This window comes from Gossypium raimondii, chromosome 8, assembly GCF_025698545.1.
Source record: "Gossypium raimondii isolate GPD5lz chromosome 8, ASM2569854v1, whole genome shotgun sequence".
NCBI classification, from domain to species: domain Eukaryota; kingdom Viridiplantae; phylum Streptophyta; class Magnoliopsida; order Malvales; family Malvaceae; genus Gossypium; species Gossypium raimondii.
The window spans coordinates 50,946,809-50,967,167 of NC_068572.1; the positions used below are offsets into that span (position 1 = coordinate 50,946,809).

Genomic DNA, 20,359 nt, shown 5'->3' on the forward strand with positions numbered 1-20,359 from the left:
TCTTCTCAAAAATCCAGATTCGAGTTAGATCAATCCTTCAATTCGTCTACAAAACTCGAAATAGGTAACTTACCAGCAACTTTTGGCTTACACTTAAAATAAGCTTGTATGAGATGCAAAATAAAGAAGTTGTTTTAGGCTTTTAATGGGTGCAAAAACATGAATTGACAAATTGCCTAAGAATATGAGATTTAATCAAAAGAATGGCAACAGTTTTCGTGTTGGAAACTCTAAAAAACTTTCTGCTTTATTTTGGTCAGTTTTAGGCTAAGTTGGGGGCTCTAACATTTCTCTTCTGTCAATTGCAGCTATTCTTTCTTTTTCTTTGGTTTTATTTTTTTAAAATGGAACTTCTTAAAGCCAGATCAATAAATAATAAAACCCAAATGAGGTTTTATATGGTTCAAATCTGAAGCACCATCATATGATCCAAGTTGTGCAGAGATGCGCAATGTCTCCATTATAGACATCAACCACCACTATAATGGGTTCTTTTTTCTTTTTAATTATTGCCTTTTGGAGGCAAATCCCCCAAAAACATGTTTCCACATATTTCAAAAGACCATATAAGCATATATGAAACACCCAATACGAAAAGGTGTTTTGGTGCTTCAAGTTGAAGCCATTGCATATGCCACTGTTGGGTTTGGTCCCATAAGTTACTACTGAAGATGCTGAGACATTGCCTTTGGTCCCATAAAGGTATTGATCATATGTATATATGATCATTGGGAAGTTTGATTGTTATACAGGAGATGTAGGGTGCAATATCTAATCCAATAATTCAGCAAAAAAAGCTGAATCCCTGGTTGAATATATGACAAGATATGAGAAAATCACTTATAACAACAAAGAGATCAGAGATAGATCTAGTAGGCTACATAAATAAATATGGTAACAGCACATCATCAATATTTCCATTTCATTGGGTCAGTTTTATTTTTGCGACAAAATCCCATGGGATTGTACACATCTCTTTTCTTTGTATAACTCAATTATTCAATGTATATATACTATATACTCAATTTCTAATATGATAAATGGAGGAATTCCTCCCTTTTTTGCATTTGAAATTCTTTGTAATCTGCTCAACTTATAGTAGAAGCAAACTTTTGCATTTACGCCAAGCTGCTATACATATATATTACAATTTACAAATGGGTTACTTATATTGGGGCTGATTTTTTTTTTCAAGTTAAGCTTTGAATTAGCCAATTGTTCTCACATTTGGGTTGAATTTTTTTTTGTTCGAGTTAAGTCCTGAACTAGATAATTGTTCTTATATTGGGGCTTAAACTTTTTTTTATCCAAGTTAGGTCCTGAACTTTACAAATGCTCCCACATTGGGACTTGAATTTTTTCATGCAAGTTAGTCTTTGAAAACCCTAAAGATGAGGCTTCGATATGAGAACAATTACCAAATTTAAGCCCCAATATGAAAACAATTGCCGAATTCAAAAACTAACTTGGAAAAAAAATATTTAGGCCCAATGTGAGAAAATTACCTAATTCAGATCTAATTTTAATAAAAAAAATTCAAACAAAAAATCAAATTCAAACCCAAAAGTGATTTAACACTTTACAAATTCACGATGCAAATTGAATCTTGGAATTCAGCTAAAAAAGTTTCCTTGGGATCCAAGAGATAGATAGAGGCATTAAAATTGGCATCAAACATAGTTATGAATTCAAGCCTTTAGCTTTCAAGTTTCAATGTACATCTGTATTAAATGCAAATTCTGACACACAGAGAAGGATGAATTTATATAGGTGAAATTATGAGGGGGGTTAATTTTTATATCTAGAAGGTAAACCTAAGGTTTGAATATAATAAGGTGTATTTGATGTAAGATTGGATCAAAGGCAAGCATATAAAATTACAAGTAGAATTGTTTTTATGCAACTTTAACAGTGTTGCTAAACTTGCAGGTAAGCTAAGAATCTGATAGTGATCACATGACATGTCCATCACATTGCATTGTCCAATGCACACAGTTGGTTCATATCATAGCTCTCTCCCACATTGACAAACTCAAAATCAAAGCGACTGTAATATCATTTTTAACTGCGTTAAGTAGATAGTGACAAGGAGGTGGACAATACAGTATATAAAAGATTTCACAACAGTAGTGCCCCATGTTCTCGTGAATTGCTCTCTCCTATCCCATGCCTTGTTTGAAAAATAAATAGATGAGCCGACAGATGGTCTTATAAATGGTAATGTGAGTAAGTCATGGAAACACCACACCTCTGTTAAATGATAAAGATGAAAATGTTGAAGTGGAAGACAGACAATGTTGTCCTCCTCCATTGTTATTATTTCCTTATCAAAAAATGTTTGTGCATGACACCATTTGTCTGAAACTTCTTGTCATATGGCATAAACCACACTCATCTCTGTAATGGATGCCTACATCATACATAACTTCTTTTAATAACCTTGTTTTCATTGTAAATCTGCATTAAAAAAACACATGAAAAGCTTAATTAAGAACAACAATACAAGCTGTCTTTGCCAAGTAGCACAAGAGATAATGGTGAGAGAAAAAAGCATTGTAAAGGGGGGCCCTTGATATGATGCAGGAATATGATGTATGGGGGGGGGGGGGAGGGTTGACAAAACAAAGACATGAAAGGTCGAAGCTGGTGCATATATTTAGGTACTCTGTATTGCTAACATGCATGCCATTCAGTACAGATTTTGGACTTTCTCTTCAATTTTGTTAGGTGTGGGAAACCGAAACCCACCATTTCATTTTCCCCTGCCATCACACTTGTCAATCCATAATAATAATAACACCAACCATAGTGTGGTGGCAATTGACAGGTTTCTTTTTCTTCTTCAAACAATATTAGCTAAAGTGATAAAAACATAACAGTATTTGTAATTTTGTGTTTTCTTTTCTGTTTCATTTTCTGGTTATGAAGAAGAAGACCTTTGAGATTTGAGCCTGACATCATCAGTGGCTAAGTTACAAAAGGAACTGTAAAGGCTATAAAGGCCCTGATAATCTCATAGGTTCATAGGCATAGCTAAACCCCAAGTTAGAAAAGCTGGGTTTTTTTTTTTTTTTGCGAGGGACTAGGATGAGATTAAAAACATCATCCGACATGTTAGTTAAAGTGGTCAGTTTTTGCATCTCACAAATTAATAAAGGATCAATTTGCAAAAAAAGGAAAAAATTTGTTTAAAAAGGTTTTGATTAAATGATCAAATGTGTTATCCGTGAAGAAAGCATGAATTGTATATTATAAGATTGTTGATATCATTAATTCCATGTCCAACGTTTGAGTTTCAGTGGGTCATGCATGTCAAATGAATGAGTTGGAAGAACCCAACGAAAATGGCCAAGTTCATTAGGGTTCTTCACGGACCATTGGCCATAAGGAATCAATATCTTCTTTATTGTGGGTTCAAGGCATGAATATATATATGATCATAGCTTTGGTACAAGATCAATGTTTTAAGGAATTTTCATCTTCTTTTTTTTCCCTGCTTTTTTGTCAAGATTGAAATGGAATAAATGCATATATTAAAAGAAGCAAAAGCCAAAAAAAAAAAAAGTAAGACGTGGTGAAGCTGCTGTTATCCTTTTTTTTTTTACCCACAGAAAAAGCATTATGAAATGAAATTTGGACAAGAAAAAAGAAGGAAGCAATTATTAAAATGGCTTTTCTACATATTCAGAACTTGTTCTTCAAGCTTGTTCTACCTAGAGAGAATATGAAAATGATGCAAAAAGAAACCATTTATGCTTTTGATTTATTCCAATTAAGCCTTGCAGTGAAAGATATAAAATCATTAAAACTTGAGGGCTAGTTTGACATAAGAAACTACTAATTGAGAGTGTTTAAGTAAATTTGTGAATACCAGAAATGTTGAGTGATAGTTTGGCTTGGATTACAGGTCAAGCAATTTGTGTGGTACTTTTTTCTGATTTTGGTGCAATGCAATGGACTGATGATGATATTGTGTTCGGTATGAATGAAGAAGCAATACGTTTTTGGGTGGTTTGAAGCATTAAAAGTAGGGAACAACCAACAACATCAAACACTGAAAGTTGGGTCATCTATTCCTCCGTATATCACAAGGCCCTAGGAAGGCATCTCTCCCTTTCCCAAATGGTCAAATGCTTCCAGACTGGGATGGAGACCCACCTATGCGCTTTTAATAATTTTAGTCAAATTTATTTTTTAAACTTAAATATTCTTTTTACATTTATAATATTCGAATGCAAAATTGTATTATAGAATATTAGATTTTTTTATCTTTCACTCCAATGATTTAAAATAAAAATTTATTCCCCATTTTCCATTTTCACCACCATGATCACCAATATTTCACTTCAATTAAACTTCAGGCTCTATTTATATTAGAACTCGGATTGCATTTCTTTCATCTATTCAAAAAATAAATAAAATAATTTTTTTTATGTTAGATCAAAGAGTAAATTGATCTTTCCATGAAAAATTTCATTTATTTCTACCATTAAGTGACGACATGCCTAACGAAGCAAGTAGTTAGTATCATGTGGCATACCATGTATACCTCATTCTAACGTGACATCTAGCCATATTAGTAAATATTTAAAAAAATCCGAAAATTTCTAAAAAATGTGTTTTTAGTAATTATTTGAAAAACTATATCCAAGATTATAGGTACTTACGTGCTGTTGTCTACTTGCTCCGTCAATCACATTATCACTTAACGATAGAAATTGATGGAGCCTTTAACAAAAGGATTAATTTACTCTTTAATCTTAATAAAATTTTTTTATTTTTTTAATTAGAGGGCAAATGGAATCTAAATCATAATAAATTTTCATGTAAATGCAGCAGTCAATATGGGAAAGTTTTTTAAGACAGATTGAAAGGCATTGCAAGAGCCCAGTGTTGTGTTTGGGACCAATAGAGTGGCTTTTTGGTGGGTTTAAGGCTCATGAAATGGGTTGAATGAATCTAAGAGGTTTTGGGCTGCTCTTGATTTTTACGGTTTTGAGCTTTAAATCAGCCTACCACAAACACAAGCCTATTTCTTTTTTATTTATTTTTTAATCCAACCAAAGTTTTATTTCTTCCCTCTTTGTTGCGGCCCATGTACCAAAGTCCAAACAATAACTCTAACTCCAACATTTTAAAATATTCTTTTTTTAGAATACTATTGGACAAGGAATTTGAAAAAAATTAATTTTATTTTTCAAAATTACTTATTTTACTAAAAATAATGAAGAACTTTAAAATTTATAATAATTTCAAGAGAATATTTGAATAGTTCAATAATTTTTTTGTTGTTTTTAATTTCACCGATTTTTCAAAATTACGCTTTGCAATTAGTTGTTAGAATCAATAGGTCTTCAAATCATTTATTTGAAAAAATTGAAACATTTCTTATTGAATGATCATAATATTTCTCTCTCAAAGGTAGCAACAAATAGGCACCATAGAGCATTATCTTTCAACAAGTCGTGAGTTGCAGTGTCCACCTGCAGAGATGTGTGAAAGATGAATTGCTTACCACGCCAACGAAACAATTAGAAACACCACAATCAGTTAGCACTCATTATATCTTGTTTCGCCTCCATCGCCTCGACAACCACCATCGAAACTTCCTCGACCCAAAGCGATTCACGTTGTCGATAAGGCCATCTTTTGCTATCAAGTGCATCACTTTATTTATCGTTCTAGACACATGCACAAGCTTAACAACCCTAAAATTGGAAAGCATAGCTTTTATATTTGAAATAAAGGCTCTAATCCTTAAGTTGTCCTCCTTATTGCTTTTCTCTTCATTAATCACCCTAAGAGCATCTTTTCCGAGGGTTACTGACTGGAATCCTATATCCATACCAAATCGAGCATCTTGGAGACAAGCAATCACTTCTCTTATAAATGGATCAAGTATATAACAGTTCATTTGCACACAAGCCCCCAAAACCATACGCTCACAGTTTCTGATCACTACCCCACTACAAAATATTTTCTCGTTCATTTGGTAGGTTGTGTCAAAGTTAATCTTTACAAACGAAGCCTCTAGTGGACACAATTGTTCAAATAGATCCACCTTCTAAATTGGTAATTTTCGACCCCCTTCATCCAATTCCTTCAAATAGGAGAATATCACCATAGATATTTCCTATACTAATTGTAGTACACCATCGTGAATAATTCTATTCCTCACTCCTAGGCTGGCCATAAGCCACATATAAACACCCTACACTTACTAATTGACAATGTGGTAATTAAATAATAGAGTCATTGTTTAAAATCTATACTTTCATATTTTGTGGGCCAAGAAATACCCAGAATACTCCACAGATTCTAAACACACACAACCGCGAAACACATGGGCTAAAATTTCTCCATGATTACGATTTCTAGGGCATAGGACAGAATTTATAATGTGTTAGTTATATAAATTGGTAAAAGTAGGAAGAAAGTTGTTATAGGCTCTCCATATTTCCATAAATTGGTTCATCTTCATCAACTCCATTAATAGTTAAGTTCTCCTTCAAATTAACCAACAACACACAATACCAACTTCGAACAATATAATCGCATGACAGTTTACCACGCCATACCAATTTATCTAACTAAGAAGATCGTGACAATGGAATGCACATAATTCTGTCAACATCCACCTCCTCAAACTGTTCCATAAGCAAAGACAAATTCCAACATGGTGAGGTAGAATTGATCAACTCTAAAACTATTGAACCAGTTGCTCCAATTAAACTATTTATGTAACGACCCAAACTTTTGTGGTGTTAAAAATTACAATTTCGGGACCTCGTGTTCATAAATCGAGTCCGTAAATATTAATATATATTTACATGTATAATATATTCTTATATTGAAATGTGGATAGTTAATTTACTCGAAATTGTGTTGAATTAAGGCACAGAGACTAAATTGTAAAATTCAATCACTATGGATTTTTAATTAGTAAATGACTTGGGAATTTATTGTAATTAACCAAAGGTCTAAAATAGCAATTAAACCATATTCAATTATGTATTAGTGGGAGGCATGATGTGTGTTAATTAAATTAAGAAATTAAATATTAATGTTAGTTAATTAAGATTAAAACACATTAATTTAAGTATAAATACTATTTATAATGGAAAGGAAGAGAAGATGTTGCCATCTTCATCTTCAATTCGTAGGTTTACCAAGTTTCGACCATAAATTTAGCTAAAGACGACACAAGACCATCGAGAGGGAAAGAAAATGTGATAGCCAACGACGAGTGACTCGAGTTTTGGTTTGTATCTCTATGATCAGATATCAATCTAATTATTATATATCCATAGAATTACGCATTCTATAAAGTTTAGGTGAGTTGTACATTATAATGGAATGTAATGAATCATATAGTGGAGTGTACATTATAACATGTTGTTCGGCATTGGTATTGAATGATCTTTTTATTAAGTGTTTTTAATTGATTTAAGCTATATTATAATGTTTGATTATAGAAATACCACTAAGTTTATCACTCATCATACGTTTTTCTTTTCTGTGTGTAGGTTAGGCTTCAAGCGAGACCCCAAACATCGTCTTCAACATCTAGATAGAATCCCAGACTCAACAATGTTAGTGAATCCCTTTTTGTTTTGTTAGTTGGCATGTACTTAGTGGAGTCACCTTAATATTTTGTTATGTTTGGAATTATTGAATTGTAATTAGTAAATGATTATAAACATACTATGTTGGTAATTAAAGTTTGGTATAATTTGATTATATGTGGTAATGTTGATGTATGTGAGTTGATAGATGATATGTTAGGTATATATATTGAGCTTGGTAAGAATTTAAGCATTGAGAAAATGCTTAGTTTGATTAAATGGTATTATTTGTTTAATTGATAGAAATAGGATATAAGTATGTTATTGAATGTATATCAATGTGTTTGAGATCCTAATTGAAATGGTACAAGGATGAATTGTTGATGCATAGTTAAAGGTGGCATGTTTTGATATTGGTTAGAATGCATATAAGGCATATGAATTGGTATAGTTTGATAATTGATTGGAATAAGGTAGGCACCAAATGCAGAATTAAAAATTTTTTTGTGAGATATCGGTTGCTTGGGAAGGGTATCGATACTTTAGTAATTTTTCTTTAATTTTTCAAAACATCAAACTGTAAAATGGTATCAATATAGAGGGTAACGTATTAATACTTCGTAGAGGGTATCGATACTTTATGAAAGATATCGATACCTTCGATATTTGTTCAATTTTTCTAAACTTTGAAGCTAAAATTGGTATCGATACCAAGTAGGGGTATCGATACTTGATCTAAAATTTTGAAAAGATTGCAATTTGGTCCTTTTTTAATCTCGGGTTAACTTTAGAGCGTGCGTAGGCTCGTATAAGTTCTGATAAAGGTTGTATATCATGTTTATGAATTGAAATGCGTATGTTTGCATGAATTGTGCTATAATTTAAATGTTTTGTATTCGTAGTTGCTCAGACAATAAATGTAACATCTTGTAACTCAAACCTAATGATCAAGTCAGGTATCGGGGTGTTACAGGTTACTCTATTAACTGTATAGGTTTATACTTCAGTTTAGCCAATGATGCACTTATGTGTCAGTGTATTTGTTTCAGTACATATGTGATGCATCTATGTGCCAGCATTATTGTTTCAGTTTATCCGATGATGCACTTACGTACCAATATAATTGTTCTGGTTTGTCCAATGATGCACATCGTGTGCCAAAATAAGTACTTTGGCTTGCCCGATGATGCACTATATGTGTCAGTATCTTTCCTTAAGTATATTTCCTTCAGTATATCCAATGATGCATTGCGGTGCCAGATTGAGACACAGATTGACTAATCTATATATTTGTCTTGAAATCCAAGTCATGTTAATAGGGAATATAATTTGGGAATTAGTTAATTGATATTTGAAAATGAATTTGACATTATGAAATTGTATTATAGATACATATTTGCGATATAAAATTATTGATAGCTTATGGAAGATCATGCGAACCGATTGAATGGGCCTAAGGGCCATTACGAAATGATAATGGTAGATTTGATTTCAATTAGGAGATGATGTACGGGCTTGATTGAATGTAATAGATTGAAAAGTAATGTGAATGTTAAGTATATTGGTATGATATGTTAATTAGTTGTTAGTTAAGGTAGTATGTTAGTTGGTTCTTTTAGCATAAATAATGTATCTTGTAGCATATGTACAGTGTTATATATATTGAAGAATGGCATGAGTTATATATGAGTTAGTTGGTATTGAATTGGAAATTAATTGTATGCATTTGATTCAAAATTTGTATTAAATTGATTTGAGTCATGCAAATACCACAGAACTTTATTTCTCAGCGTACGATTTTATTTTCCGTGTGCTAGTTAGGTTTGTGACGAGGTCGCGAGCATCAACTTCAGCATACAGACAAAGATCATTGACTCAACAACATTTGTATAGTTTCTTTTGTTAATTATACGATTTGTACCTAGGTTGAGCTGAAATTGGTATTTTGATTTGGTTATATGCTAAATATATGGAATTGGAAATGTTATAACTTATAATTAAGCATGTTTCGTGGTATGATAATATCTAATTGGTTTTATGTTTATATACATATGTTTATAAGCGTAAGCTAGTTATGTGAAGGACTTGAATGAATTGGTTGTATAATCAAAGGAAAATGTTAAAATGATGATATCATGTATGTATAAATGTTCTTCAAGCATAATGGAATCCTACTAGGTATGTTGATTTGGTAGAAAATTATGCGTGTAGGAAAATTTGAAATGTTTTATGTGTTTACAAACAGATACCAAAACTTATTCTTTTGAAAATAAAATGTCACGTTGTGATGTCAAACAGTGGTTGTCGCGACGAGACTTGATTACCATGTCACGGTGCGACATCAGACCTTAGTCGCTATAATGAGGCTAGACAGTATGTTGCGTCGCGACCGAAGAACTCCTTGACATTACAATGTCAACCCGAAGTCTTGAAATTATTACAATTTGGTCCTAATTTGACCTCGGGTTAGCAATAGAGCTTTCGTAAGCTCGTATAAGACCCAAAAATGAACACAAAATGTTTTATATACCTGTTTAACTTAAACTGGGATGTTTTATGTCATAAATTGAACTACAAATTAATCATAGTTGCTTCGACAACGAATGTGACACATTGTAACTCAAACCTAGCGATTGGATCAGGTATGGGGTGTTACAAATTTTAACTTTATAATCTCTTGTACCAAGCAACCAAGCATCATTCCAAATGTCACACCCTTGTCACGTCCTTAGGATGACACTGGTTTGAGTAATCTTGGAACGGTCTTGATGCATTGACTAAATCCTAACTCGTCTCTCTATCGAGTAGTTCTGCACCTCGAAACATTTGCCTTGGCTTATGTCTCAGCCGTTAGAACTGTGCATAATTCGATTAACCTGATTTTTTTGGTTAACTGACCGAGTTCGGTTAATCTGTCGGTGAACCGAAAAATTTAGTCAGGGGTCGGTTAAATTTTTTTGTTTTTTTAGTTAACTGTTAAATCGATTCGAAACCGGTCGGTTAATCCAAAAAAATTGGGTAAATCAAATTTTGCAAGGTAGGGCCTCAACTAGGTCAAATTAAACCCGGCCCAATTTTTTCTCAGGCTCAGCACCGAACTTTTTCTCTATTCTCAGCAGTAGCCTACTTTCACTTTCACTTTCATAGTTTCACTTAACACTTAACAGTTAACACTTTACCCCTAGCCCTAAATCCCTAATATTTTCAATCTCCGTCGAATCGGGAAATCGGAAAACCCACTATTTTTCACACCTTTTTGGCTTTTGCTGTCTATTTCTCTTCTGCCGGAGTCAGACCACCACACCAATACCCAGACCCAGGGACAGGTTTGTTTTCTTCTAATTTCCTTTTCGTTTTTTTCCAATTTCTTGAATGAGTCTTTATTGAATCTGTAGTTGACTAGTTCTTGAATGGCACCTTGGAATCTTAAAGACTTCTCACTGATAAACTTGCCTAATCTTCCTCAGTAAACTAAACTAATTAGGAAACCAAAGTAACTAACTTTGAGGCTAGTAATTTGGGAAACAAACAGAAAAGTAAAAGGATTGCCTAATTTTACCTTTAGAAGCTTTTTAGCATAATCATATACGCCATCAGGTCTAAAAAACAGATCTAACCATTTGTAAAATTTCAAAAAAAAAAATCCTAGAAAGTAGAAACAGATCTAAAAAACAACATTTAAAAAAATTCAAAATTCATCACAAGTTCTAACCATTTGTAAAATTTCCAGAGAAACAAACAGAAACAAAAAAATACTAACAAAATCGTGATTGACGACGCCTTGACGAAGACGAAGAAGAAGAACAAAAATTGGAGAATCGAAAGCTCCATGAATTTGACTCCATTCTCTCGAGAAAACAAAGCAACTTCTTCTTTTTTGATCAAAATATTTATGAATCTTTTTCATCTCTCTTCATTTTGAAAATCTTTTGATAAATTTATTGAAATGAAATGTATAAAAGCTTTATAAAATTATCAAAATTATTTTCAAGATTAAAAAAATAAAATTAAACCCTAAAAAGAAGGAAGAAACAATCGGGGAAAAAAGAATAACAGAGAGAGAGTCTCTCCACAGAATTTCTGCTATCTTTTATGAAACGAATTGTTTTTTTTAATCTTTTTTGCCTTTCTTTTATTTTATTTGCATACTTTTCCCTGTAATTTTAGCCAAATTGTGAAAATGCCACTACTTTTACAATCAGTTGGCTGTGATTGCGTTACTGTGATTGTGAAAATACCACTACTTAATTTAATTACTTCTTTAATTTTCTAATTATTAAAAGTTTTGAAATTAATATACAATAGAGTTATACAAAAAAATTATTTTAAGGTTATGGGAAAAACAAAAAAGGAAGTTAATTGAATTGTCACTAAAAAATATTCTTAGCATGGGTTATTTATAAATATATGATAATTTTCTTTCAAAGTATTAAATTATTACAATCGGACTATCGAGTAATTATTAAGTAAAATCAAATCATTATAGTACAAATAACTGATTACTAATATAATTCATTTTGGACTTAATCATTAACTTCATTTTAAAAACTTTATATCATTTGGACTTAATCATTTAAATAATTTTCTATTTTGAATTTCATTTAACATTTTTATTAAATTTAAATTTTATAATTTTTTAAAAGATTAAATTCAAGATGAACCTATAGAAATAAAAGTTATTCTAGATATAGAAAGTTCAAGCAAATATGGTATTGGGAATAACACTTCAAAAATTGCTTCAAATTTTGATAGATCACTTTACCAAAATTATTCCAACTAGTCATTGCAAAATCGGACATCCCAAATATTAATTTAATTGATTAAGTTGAATACCGAAGGAATCTATATATATAATGTTTGCACTTGTGTGTTAATTTAAGTTGAAATTAACACACATATTAATTAACATTGCAAAATCATTTCACTAAGGGTGCGATGCATGTGTTCCATAATGATCTAAATAATATTGCATCAATTTTATTAAGTTTCGGATTTTGTAAATAATATTGTCCTTGACCCCAAGTTTGTCGTATTATTTTAATTTATTATATACTTTTTTTCTTGCAGAATGTCAACTGAACCAACATCTATTGAGGGTAGTGTTACACATCCTACTTCGATAGATTCTGAAAATTCGGGAGTTGGAGCTTCAATCCAAACAAAGGGGACTACCGGGAAAAGAAAAGCCACTCTTCAAAGGTCAGAATTTTGGTCTCACTTCACTAAGATTATTAATAGTGAGGGTGCAAGTAAGGCTAAATGTAATTATTGTCAAAAGGATTTTTGTTGTGATATGAAAAAAATGGTACAGGGTTATTGAAATATCATATTGGTTCATGTAAGAAAAATCCTAGTAATGTTGTTGACACTAGTCAAGGACAACTAGTTTTACCTAGAAAGAGAGTTGAAGGGGGGAAGGAAATCTTTCAACTTGGAGATTTGATCAAGAAGCATGTAGTAAAGGATTAGCACAAATGATTGTGATTGATGAATTACCTTTCAAATTTGTTGAAAGTGAAGGTTTTAAGAAATTTATGTTTGTGGCATGTCCTAGGTTTCATATTCCTTCACGAACTACTATGACTAGAGATGTTTATCAATTGTATTTAGATAAAAGGGTCAAGATAAAATAACTTTTGAGAAGTTCTTGTTCTAAAGTTTGCTTCACTACTGACACATGGACTTCTTTGCAAAGAGTTAATTATTTGTGTATCACTGCTCACTTTATTGATAACGATTGTAAATTGAATAAAAAGATTTTAAACTTTTGTCTAATTTCTAGTCATAAGGGTGAGTCCATTGGGATGGTGATTGAGAAATGCTTGTTGAAATGGGGGATTGATAAGTTAGTTGCTGTTACTGTTGATAATGCAAGTTCAAATGATGTTGCTATTGGTTATTTGAGAAAGAAATTTAACCCTCGATGGGGTTTAGTTTAAAATGGTAAATATCTTCATATGAGATGCATGGCACACATTGTGAATTTGATTGTTATTGAAGGCTTAAAGGAAATGAATAAATCTGTTGAACTTGTTAGGGGGCTGTTAGATATGTGAGACAATCTTCAGCTAGAGTACAAAAGTTTAACGAGTGTGTTGTGGTGGAAAAGATAGAGTGCAAGAAGATGTTGTGTCTTGATGTTTGTACTAGGTGGAACTCGATCTACTTAATGTTAGACACTGCTCAGAACTTTGAGAGAGCTTTTGAGAGATTTGAGGAGCAAGATACAAACTTTAGGGCTGAACTTGAAAGGGGAGAGGGTTGGCCTAATGTGGATGATTGGGATAATGTTAGAAACTTGAGGGATTTCTTGAAACACTTTTATGAAGTCACTTTACGTATATCTGGCACTTCATATGTCACGTCCAATAATTTTTTTGATGAGATTTCTGAAATTGATATTCTTTTACGAGATGCTCAGTTAAATAGTAAAATTGATTTCAATGTTATGGCCATCAAGATGAAAGAGAAGTACGATAAGTATTGGGGTGATATTGATAGGATGAATTTGCTTATGTTTGTTGCTTGTGTTTTAGATCCTAGACAAAAACTAAAGTATCTTGAATTTGCACTTAGTGAAATGTCTAGTTTTAAAAAAGCTTGTGAAATGATGCAAAAATTGAATGAATCTTTGTATGAATTGTTTGATGAGTATAAGCTTCCATTTCATAGTACTTGTAGCCAATCAGTGTACCAACACATATTTCTTTCGGTGAACCACAACAAAAAATGAAAAGGCGAATACAAGCTTTGTATAAAAAGAGTGAGTTGGAAATTTGTGGTGAGGATAAAACATCTGAGTTGGATAAATATCTAGCTGAGGCTAATGAGGAATTTGTTGAAGATTTTGATATTTTGTTGTGGTGGAAAGTGAACAGCCCTAGATTTCCCACTCTTTCAAAAATTGCTAGAGATGTGTTAGCTATACTAGGTTTCTCTGTTTGCTTGAGTCTGCATTTAGCACTTAGGGACGTGTGCTTGATCAATATAGGAGTTCTTTAACTCCTAAAATTGTACAAGCTCTTGTGTGTACTCAAGATTGGATTCGAAAATCATCATCACAAGAAGACATAAAAAAGATTGAAGAACAAATCCAAGAGCTTGACAATATTGAAAATGGTATGTTTATTGTTTTATTTTAATAGTTTCAATTTTTTTACCATATCACTCCTACTTATTTAATTGATTCAATGTTTAGACATTTCTTGGAATGCATTAGAGCCTACCCTAGATTCATGAGCTTTCGTGAGTTGAAGGGTATGCTTACTATCTTATTCTTGTTAATTTATAATCTATTCGTTTGTTTATATTATTTGATTTTTTTAAATGTGTATATTTCTATTATATGCTAAATTTTTGCACATGTTTTTTTAGGTTTAATGCAAATGGAGATATTTTGGAGAGATGAAAGGGATATAAATAGAGAATATTAAAGACTTACATTTCAATTATGTGTTAATTTCAAGACTTATGTAATATTTTTAATTATGTAGTGATTCAAAGACTTATGTAATATTTTTAATTATGTAGTGATTCAAAGATTTATGTAATGTTTTTAATTATGTTGTGATTCAATTCGGGTAATGCGTGTAATTCGGGTAATTTTTAACCAAAAATAAACAAACAACACATAATTTTCGGTTAATTCTGTTAACCGACCTAATTAACCGAAAAAATTTCGGTTCGGTTAATTTTTTTAAAAAAATCGGTTCGGTTAACGGTTAAAACTTTTGAAAGGTCGGTTAATTCGGTTATAGCAATTTCGAGTCGATTAACCGAATGAACACCCCTATCCGCCGTCGCCTAACACAAATTGTATTTATCACTTGTACATCTCGATAGTAAGAGGTTACTGCTTTTACTTGCCCCCATTGTGACTTGCCTTGATCGAAATTCTCTTAATCCACACGAAAAGACTTTGGCACACTTACATTGAACACCAGGTTTACCTTGAGTATTGCCTCTAACTCTGGTTTGTAAGCCCCTCGGCTTACTCGCTTTAAAACTCTGAAAGGGCCCTTGTGTCTTTGCAAAGCCAACAATAAGTCAAAATTTAAAACACTAGATAAGTGTTTGAAATGTACGTTACTCATAACTTTTACTCGATCCGACTGCCCATGTACTTGAATGACAATCTACATGTACTTGAAATATTGACTAAAATGTTCAACTTTTAAATATGGTAATTTGAATAACAATCCACATGTATTTCATGCTATTTAAAAAAAATTATGAACTTTTTATCATTTTTTAACATTTAAAATTATTTGTTAACATGACATATAAGACAAATAGTGTCATGTCAACTTAATAGTACATGTGAACTGCCATAGGGGTTGCCACACCATCATTGAAAATATTAATGTTTAAGTCAGTATTTTCGTTAAAAAGAATGATTTTACTCTTTTTTGAAATTTTGAGAGTCAATTTTAGCTCAATAAAAGAATAAGAGCCAAATTAACAAAATATATAAACGTTAAGGACCAAATTTGACATTATGCCTTAAATCTATCAACTATGAGTTTTATTGTATTTTTCTATTTAAGAACAATCCCTTATTTTAATTTTAAAAAATGCATTAACAATAAAATCAAGGGCGAAATTAGGGGGGCTAGCAAGGGCCTTGGCTCCCCCTAAAATGAAAAATTTTCATTTAAGCCTTTTTAAAAATTTTACTACTAAAAATGATAAAATTACATTTTACTAATAAAAAATATTCTAATTTCGCCCCTAATAAAATATTATAATGAAAAAACAAAGGAATTAAAAAGAAAAGAAAAAGCTTGGGAGTTGGGATGCTTACTTTAATGGAAGTACAAAAACATAGAAAACAAAGAAAAGAATTTTCTTTTGTAATGTATTAAACTAAATTAAATACCCAAAAAAATGAAAAGAAAAAGGAAATTAAAATAAAAAAATAAAAAAGTGGTCTCACGTTCTAGGACTTGCCGGTGCTAGGGAGACACACGCGGGACCATTTAATTGTTCCACGCGGCTGAAATGTATATCGTTGTTGGATGCCTTGTGGTTTTAGCAAGAATCTGTTCACAGACCTTAACCTTATTAATCTTATTTAATAATCACACGTCTAGCTTTAATTTGTTATCACAATCACAGATTAATTTATATTTATTTAAATAATTACATATATAATAAATATAAAATGTTCAATAACTACCCAAAATATCTTTTTTATTTTAATTATTCGATCTAAGCTATCTTAGAATATTTATGTCTAACTAATTTCTAATATTACAAGCATTGTGCATGGTTTTATGCCTTTAATATTTTAATTAATTTTTAAATATTATATTTATAATTATAATAATCAGCATAAAATAATATCTCTTATTTTAATTATTAAATATATTAACTTTTCAATTCAAATATTATAATAAATTTTTTAAATAATTAAAGTATTTTAATATATTCAACATTCAATATAGTTTTACTTTAAGTAATTAATTATGTAAAGTAACCTCATTCAAAATAATAATTAATTAACGTAATTAACTTTAATATTAATAAAGTGATAATTAAGATGGTTAGAAGTCTATTCAAATAACAACTCTATTTTAAAATTAGAACAACTTTTTAATTAATAATTATTTTTACATGTGTTATTATCACAACTTCTATTAAATTATACTTTTTTTAGAAGTGAATTTAGTAATATGATAGAACAAAAAGAGTGCTCTCGTCAATTTAAAAGTTTTTCCAAACTCGTACTTGTATATATATTATAGATTGTTGTAAGACTTGTTACTAATTATGTTCATCTCTTTCTATAATAACTACTATTTATAATACTCAAGTTTGCTATTTTTTATTTTTATTCTTTTAATAGTAACAACCACACTATTTAATAATCAAGTTTGTTGGAGTTTTTTACATTGTAAACAACAAGAAAGTATAGAACAAACATTTTACACAATGAATTTTAGTTAAGATATTAATTCAATGAGAATATTTAAATTTGATGTAAAAATAGCTAATCTAAATTAATATTGTAAAAAGTTAAACAAAGATTGTAAATTTAAGTAAAACAATGATGTTGAATAAAACCAAATGTCATTTTAATGCGCTTGCTTCTTTACTTTTATTCTTTTAGGTGCACTTAGAACAGCCGATTATATGGAGATAAGGCCTACTCGATTATATTACTTTGTATTGAGATACAATTATTTTATAATGTTTTGTTCTTTATTAAATTTATGAATTATATTCATTTGGATAAAATTTTGAATATTTTTATCATTTTAAAAATTTTGATGAGTTGATTGAATTTTTTTAGAATTTATAAATACAAACACAATATAATTGCATTATAAAGTATAATAAAATTAGTACAAAGCAAAAAGTATGAATAATTAAAATATAATCGGACAAAATTCATTCATAACAACTCTATACAATAAGATTCAAGATAAATACTTAGTCAATTTTGAATCTAACTATTTAAAAATTAGGGAGAAGTCGGAAAAAAATTTAGAGGAGGTCGAGTTAAATTGCCTATGTATTTATAAATAATGTATTTATAAATATTTGTAAAAAATACAATGAAGTTTTGGTTGAAATAGTAAAGTTGAGACTTTAAGGATCATAGTATTCTAAATTCAAACCCCACTTTGTGAGGGGTTTTTTTTTTTTTTTTTTAGAAAACGAAACATTCCTGTTTGTGACATCAAGTTAATTAGGTAGTTTATTTGCATTTTTCAATTTGAATTGATATTCGATTAATTTGTAACATCAATTTAATTAGGTATTTTATTTAGGACTGTTATTTGGTGCACTGCCAGTGTAAAGAAAAGATCCACGAGAAGGGGTTAAATAATGAGAAGTGTCCCTTAAATTATATTTGAAATCTAAAAAAATAAATAAATTGACACTTTTAATCATCTTAACTCTGCTTGTGAAATTTTTATCTTTTCACTGATGGTGTCCGGGTTTGTAGCTATCGTTTCCAACAATATTGTCTCAAAGATTTGAACTTGCATCTCCCCTTAAGACTGTGATGTGTCATACCATTACACTAACACTTATTGAAATAATCCTTTTATCTATAGTATAAATGTCCACAATCTTTTATCTCTACAAATGAGATTAAAAAATTGGTGAAAGATCCAATTAATTACTTTCTTATCTATTAATATCTAATATATTAATTATAATTCAAATGTTGAAAATTCATTCATTAATTGTAAAAATTTAATTTGTGAATCTATATTTTATTTAAACCTTTGATTGAGTTGGTGTCACGAGTCAATTAGACTTCAACTTAGTTAGGGAAATTAGTAAAACATTCTTTCATATTTAAAGTAAGTTGTATTATTTAAGGGTACTTTAGTCCTTTTAAACTAAAAATAAAATAAAATACGGTTATGATCCGGTTTGAATCCACATTAATCGTATCAATAAAGCTGTAAATTTACCACTTAACCAAAGTTTTACTTAAAATTTTAAATATATTTTATTTTTATTGTGCACATTTTATTAACTCTATCAATTGTATATCTATACTTCTATTTAAACCCTTGCTGAGTTCATGTCACAAGTCAATCGACCACCAACTCAATTAGAAAAATTGCTAAAATGTCTTTTTTATTTAAAATAAGTTATATTTTTTTTTCAAGTTGGTATCACAAATTAACTCAACACTAACTTAGAATATTAATAACAACACCCAGTGGTGAAGCCTAGTAGAAGCTCAGGAGGCCATGGCCCCCCAAGGTTTAAATTTTTTACAATTTAGCCCTTTATAGAGATACTATGGCCCTCCCAAAAATATAAGTAGGCCCTCTAAGGTTTAAGATTTTTGCAATTTTTCCCTTTCACTACACCAGAACAGGTCTTTAGCGGCGTTTTTTAGGCCTTTAGCGGCGCTTTTTAACGCCACTAAAGGTATTTGCGGCGCTTGTGGAAGCGCCACAAAAAAGGCCGCTAACGAAAACATCGCAAACGTTTGCAGCGTTTACAAACAAAAACGCCGCTAAAGACCATGTTCTTTAGCGGCTCTTAGTAGCGGCGCTTAGAAAAAAACGCCGCTAAAGACCATGTTCTTTAGCGGCGCTTAGAAAAAACGCCGCTAAAGTCCATGTTCTTTAGCGACGCTTAATAAAAAACGCCGCTAAATACCATGTTCTTTAGCGGCACTTAATAATAAACGCCGCTAAAGAACATGATCTTTAACAGCGTTTTTAGCTAAGCGCCTCTAAAGAACAAGGTCTTTAGCGGCGTTTTTTATTAAGCGCCGCTAAAGAACATGGACTTTAGCGGCGTTTTTTCTAAGCGCCGCTAAAGAACATGGTCTTTAGCGGCGTTTTTTTCTAAGCGCCGATAAAGAACATGATCTTTAGCGGCGTTTTTATACAAAAACGCCACTATTTTTGGGATTTTTTTATATTAAATTTTTCATTTTTTCAGCCCTCCTGTAACAACAAATCATATGCAACCAGATCTAAACCAGCCAAAAACAATAAATTTATATAATATTTCAAATTAAATAAATAAAATAATATTAATATCAAAAAATAAAAGTGAATTCATATTATTTTTGCAAAAATGTAAAATGTTAAAATGATAAAAATTATTTATGTAATACACTATGACGGCGGAAGTTGCGACTGAAACATCTTTATCATAGTCTGAAGCTGCTGCTGGAGTTCGTCGTACTTTTTGCTCTGCTCTGCTTCTCTTGCTGCAGCCTCTGCTTCTCTCATTGCGATCATTTGCTTCCCTCATTGCCGCCTCTGTTTTAAGTTGTAGTGGAGTTCTTCATATTTCCTTTGAACCTC

At 31.0% G+C, this 20,359-nt stretch overlaps 1 long non-coding RNA gene across 1 annotated transcript; it reads left to right on the plus strand.

The window, feature by feature from the left end:
- The first annotated feature begins 14,540 nt into the window (after positions 1-14,540).
- On the plus strand, positions 14,541-15,139 carry LOC105791982 (uncharacterized). The gene is made up of 3 exons (XR_001133158.2): positions 14,541-14,684; positions 14,764-14,822; positions 14,940-15,139. It is a non-coding gene; the product is annotated as an uncharacterized LOC105791982 (long non-coding RNA).
- Positions 15,140-20,359: the final 5,220 nt, after the last annotated feature.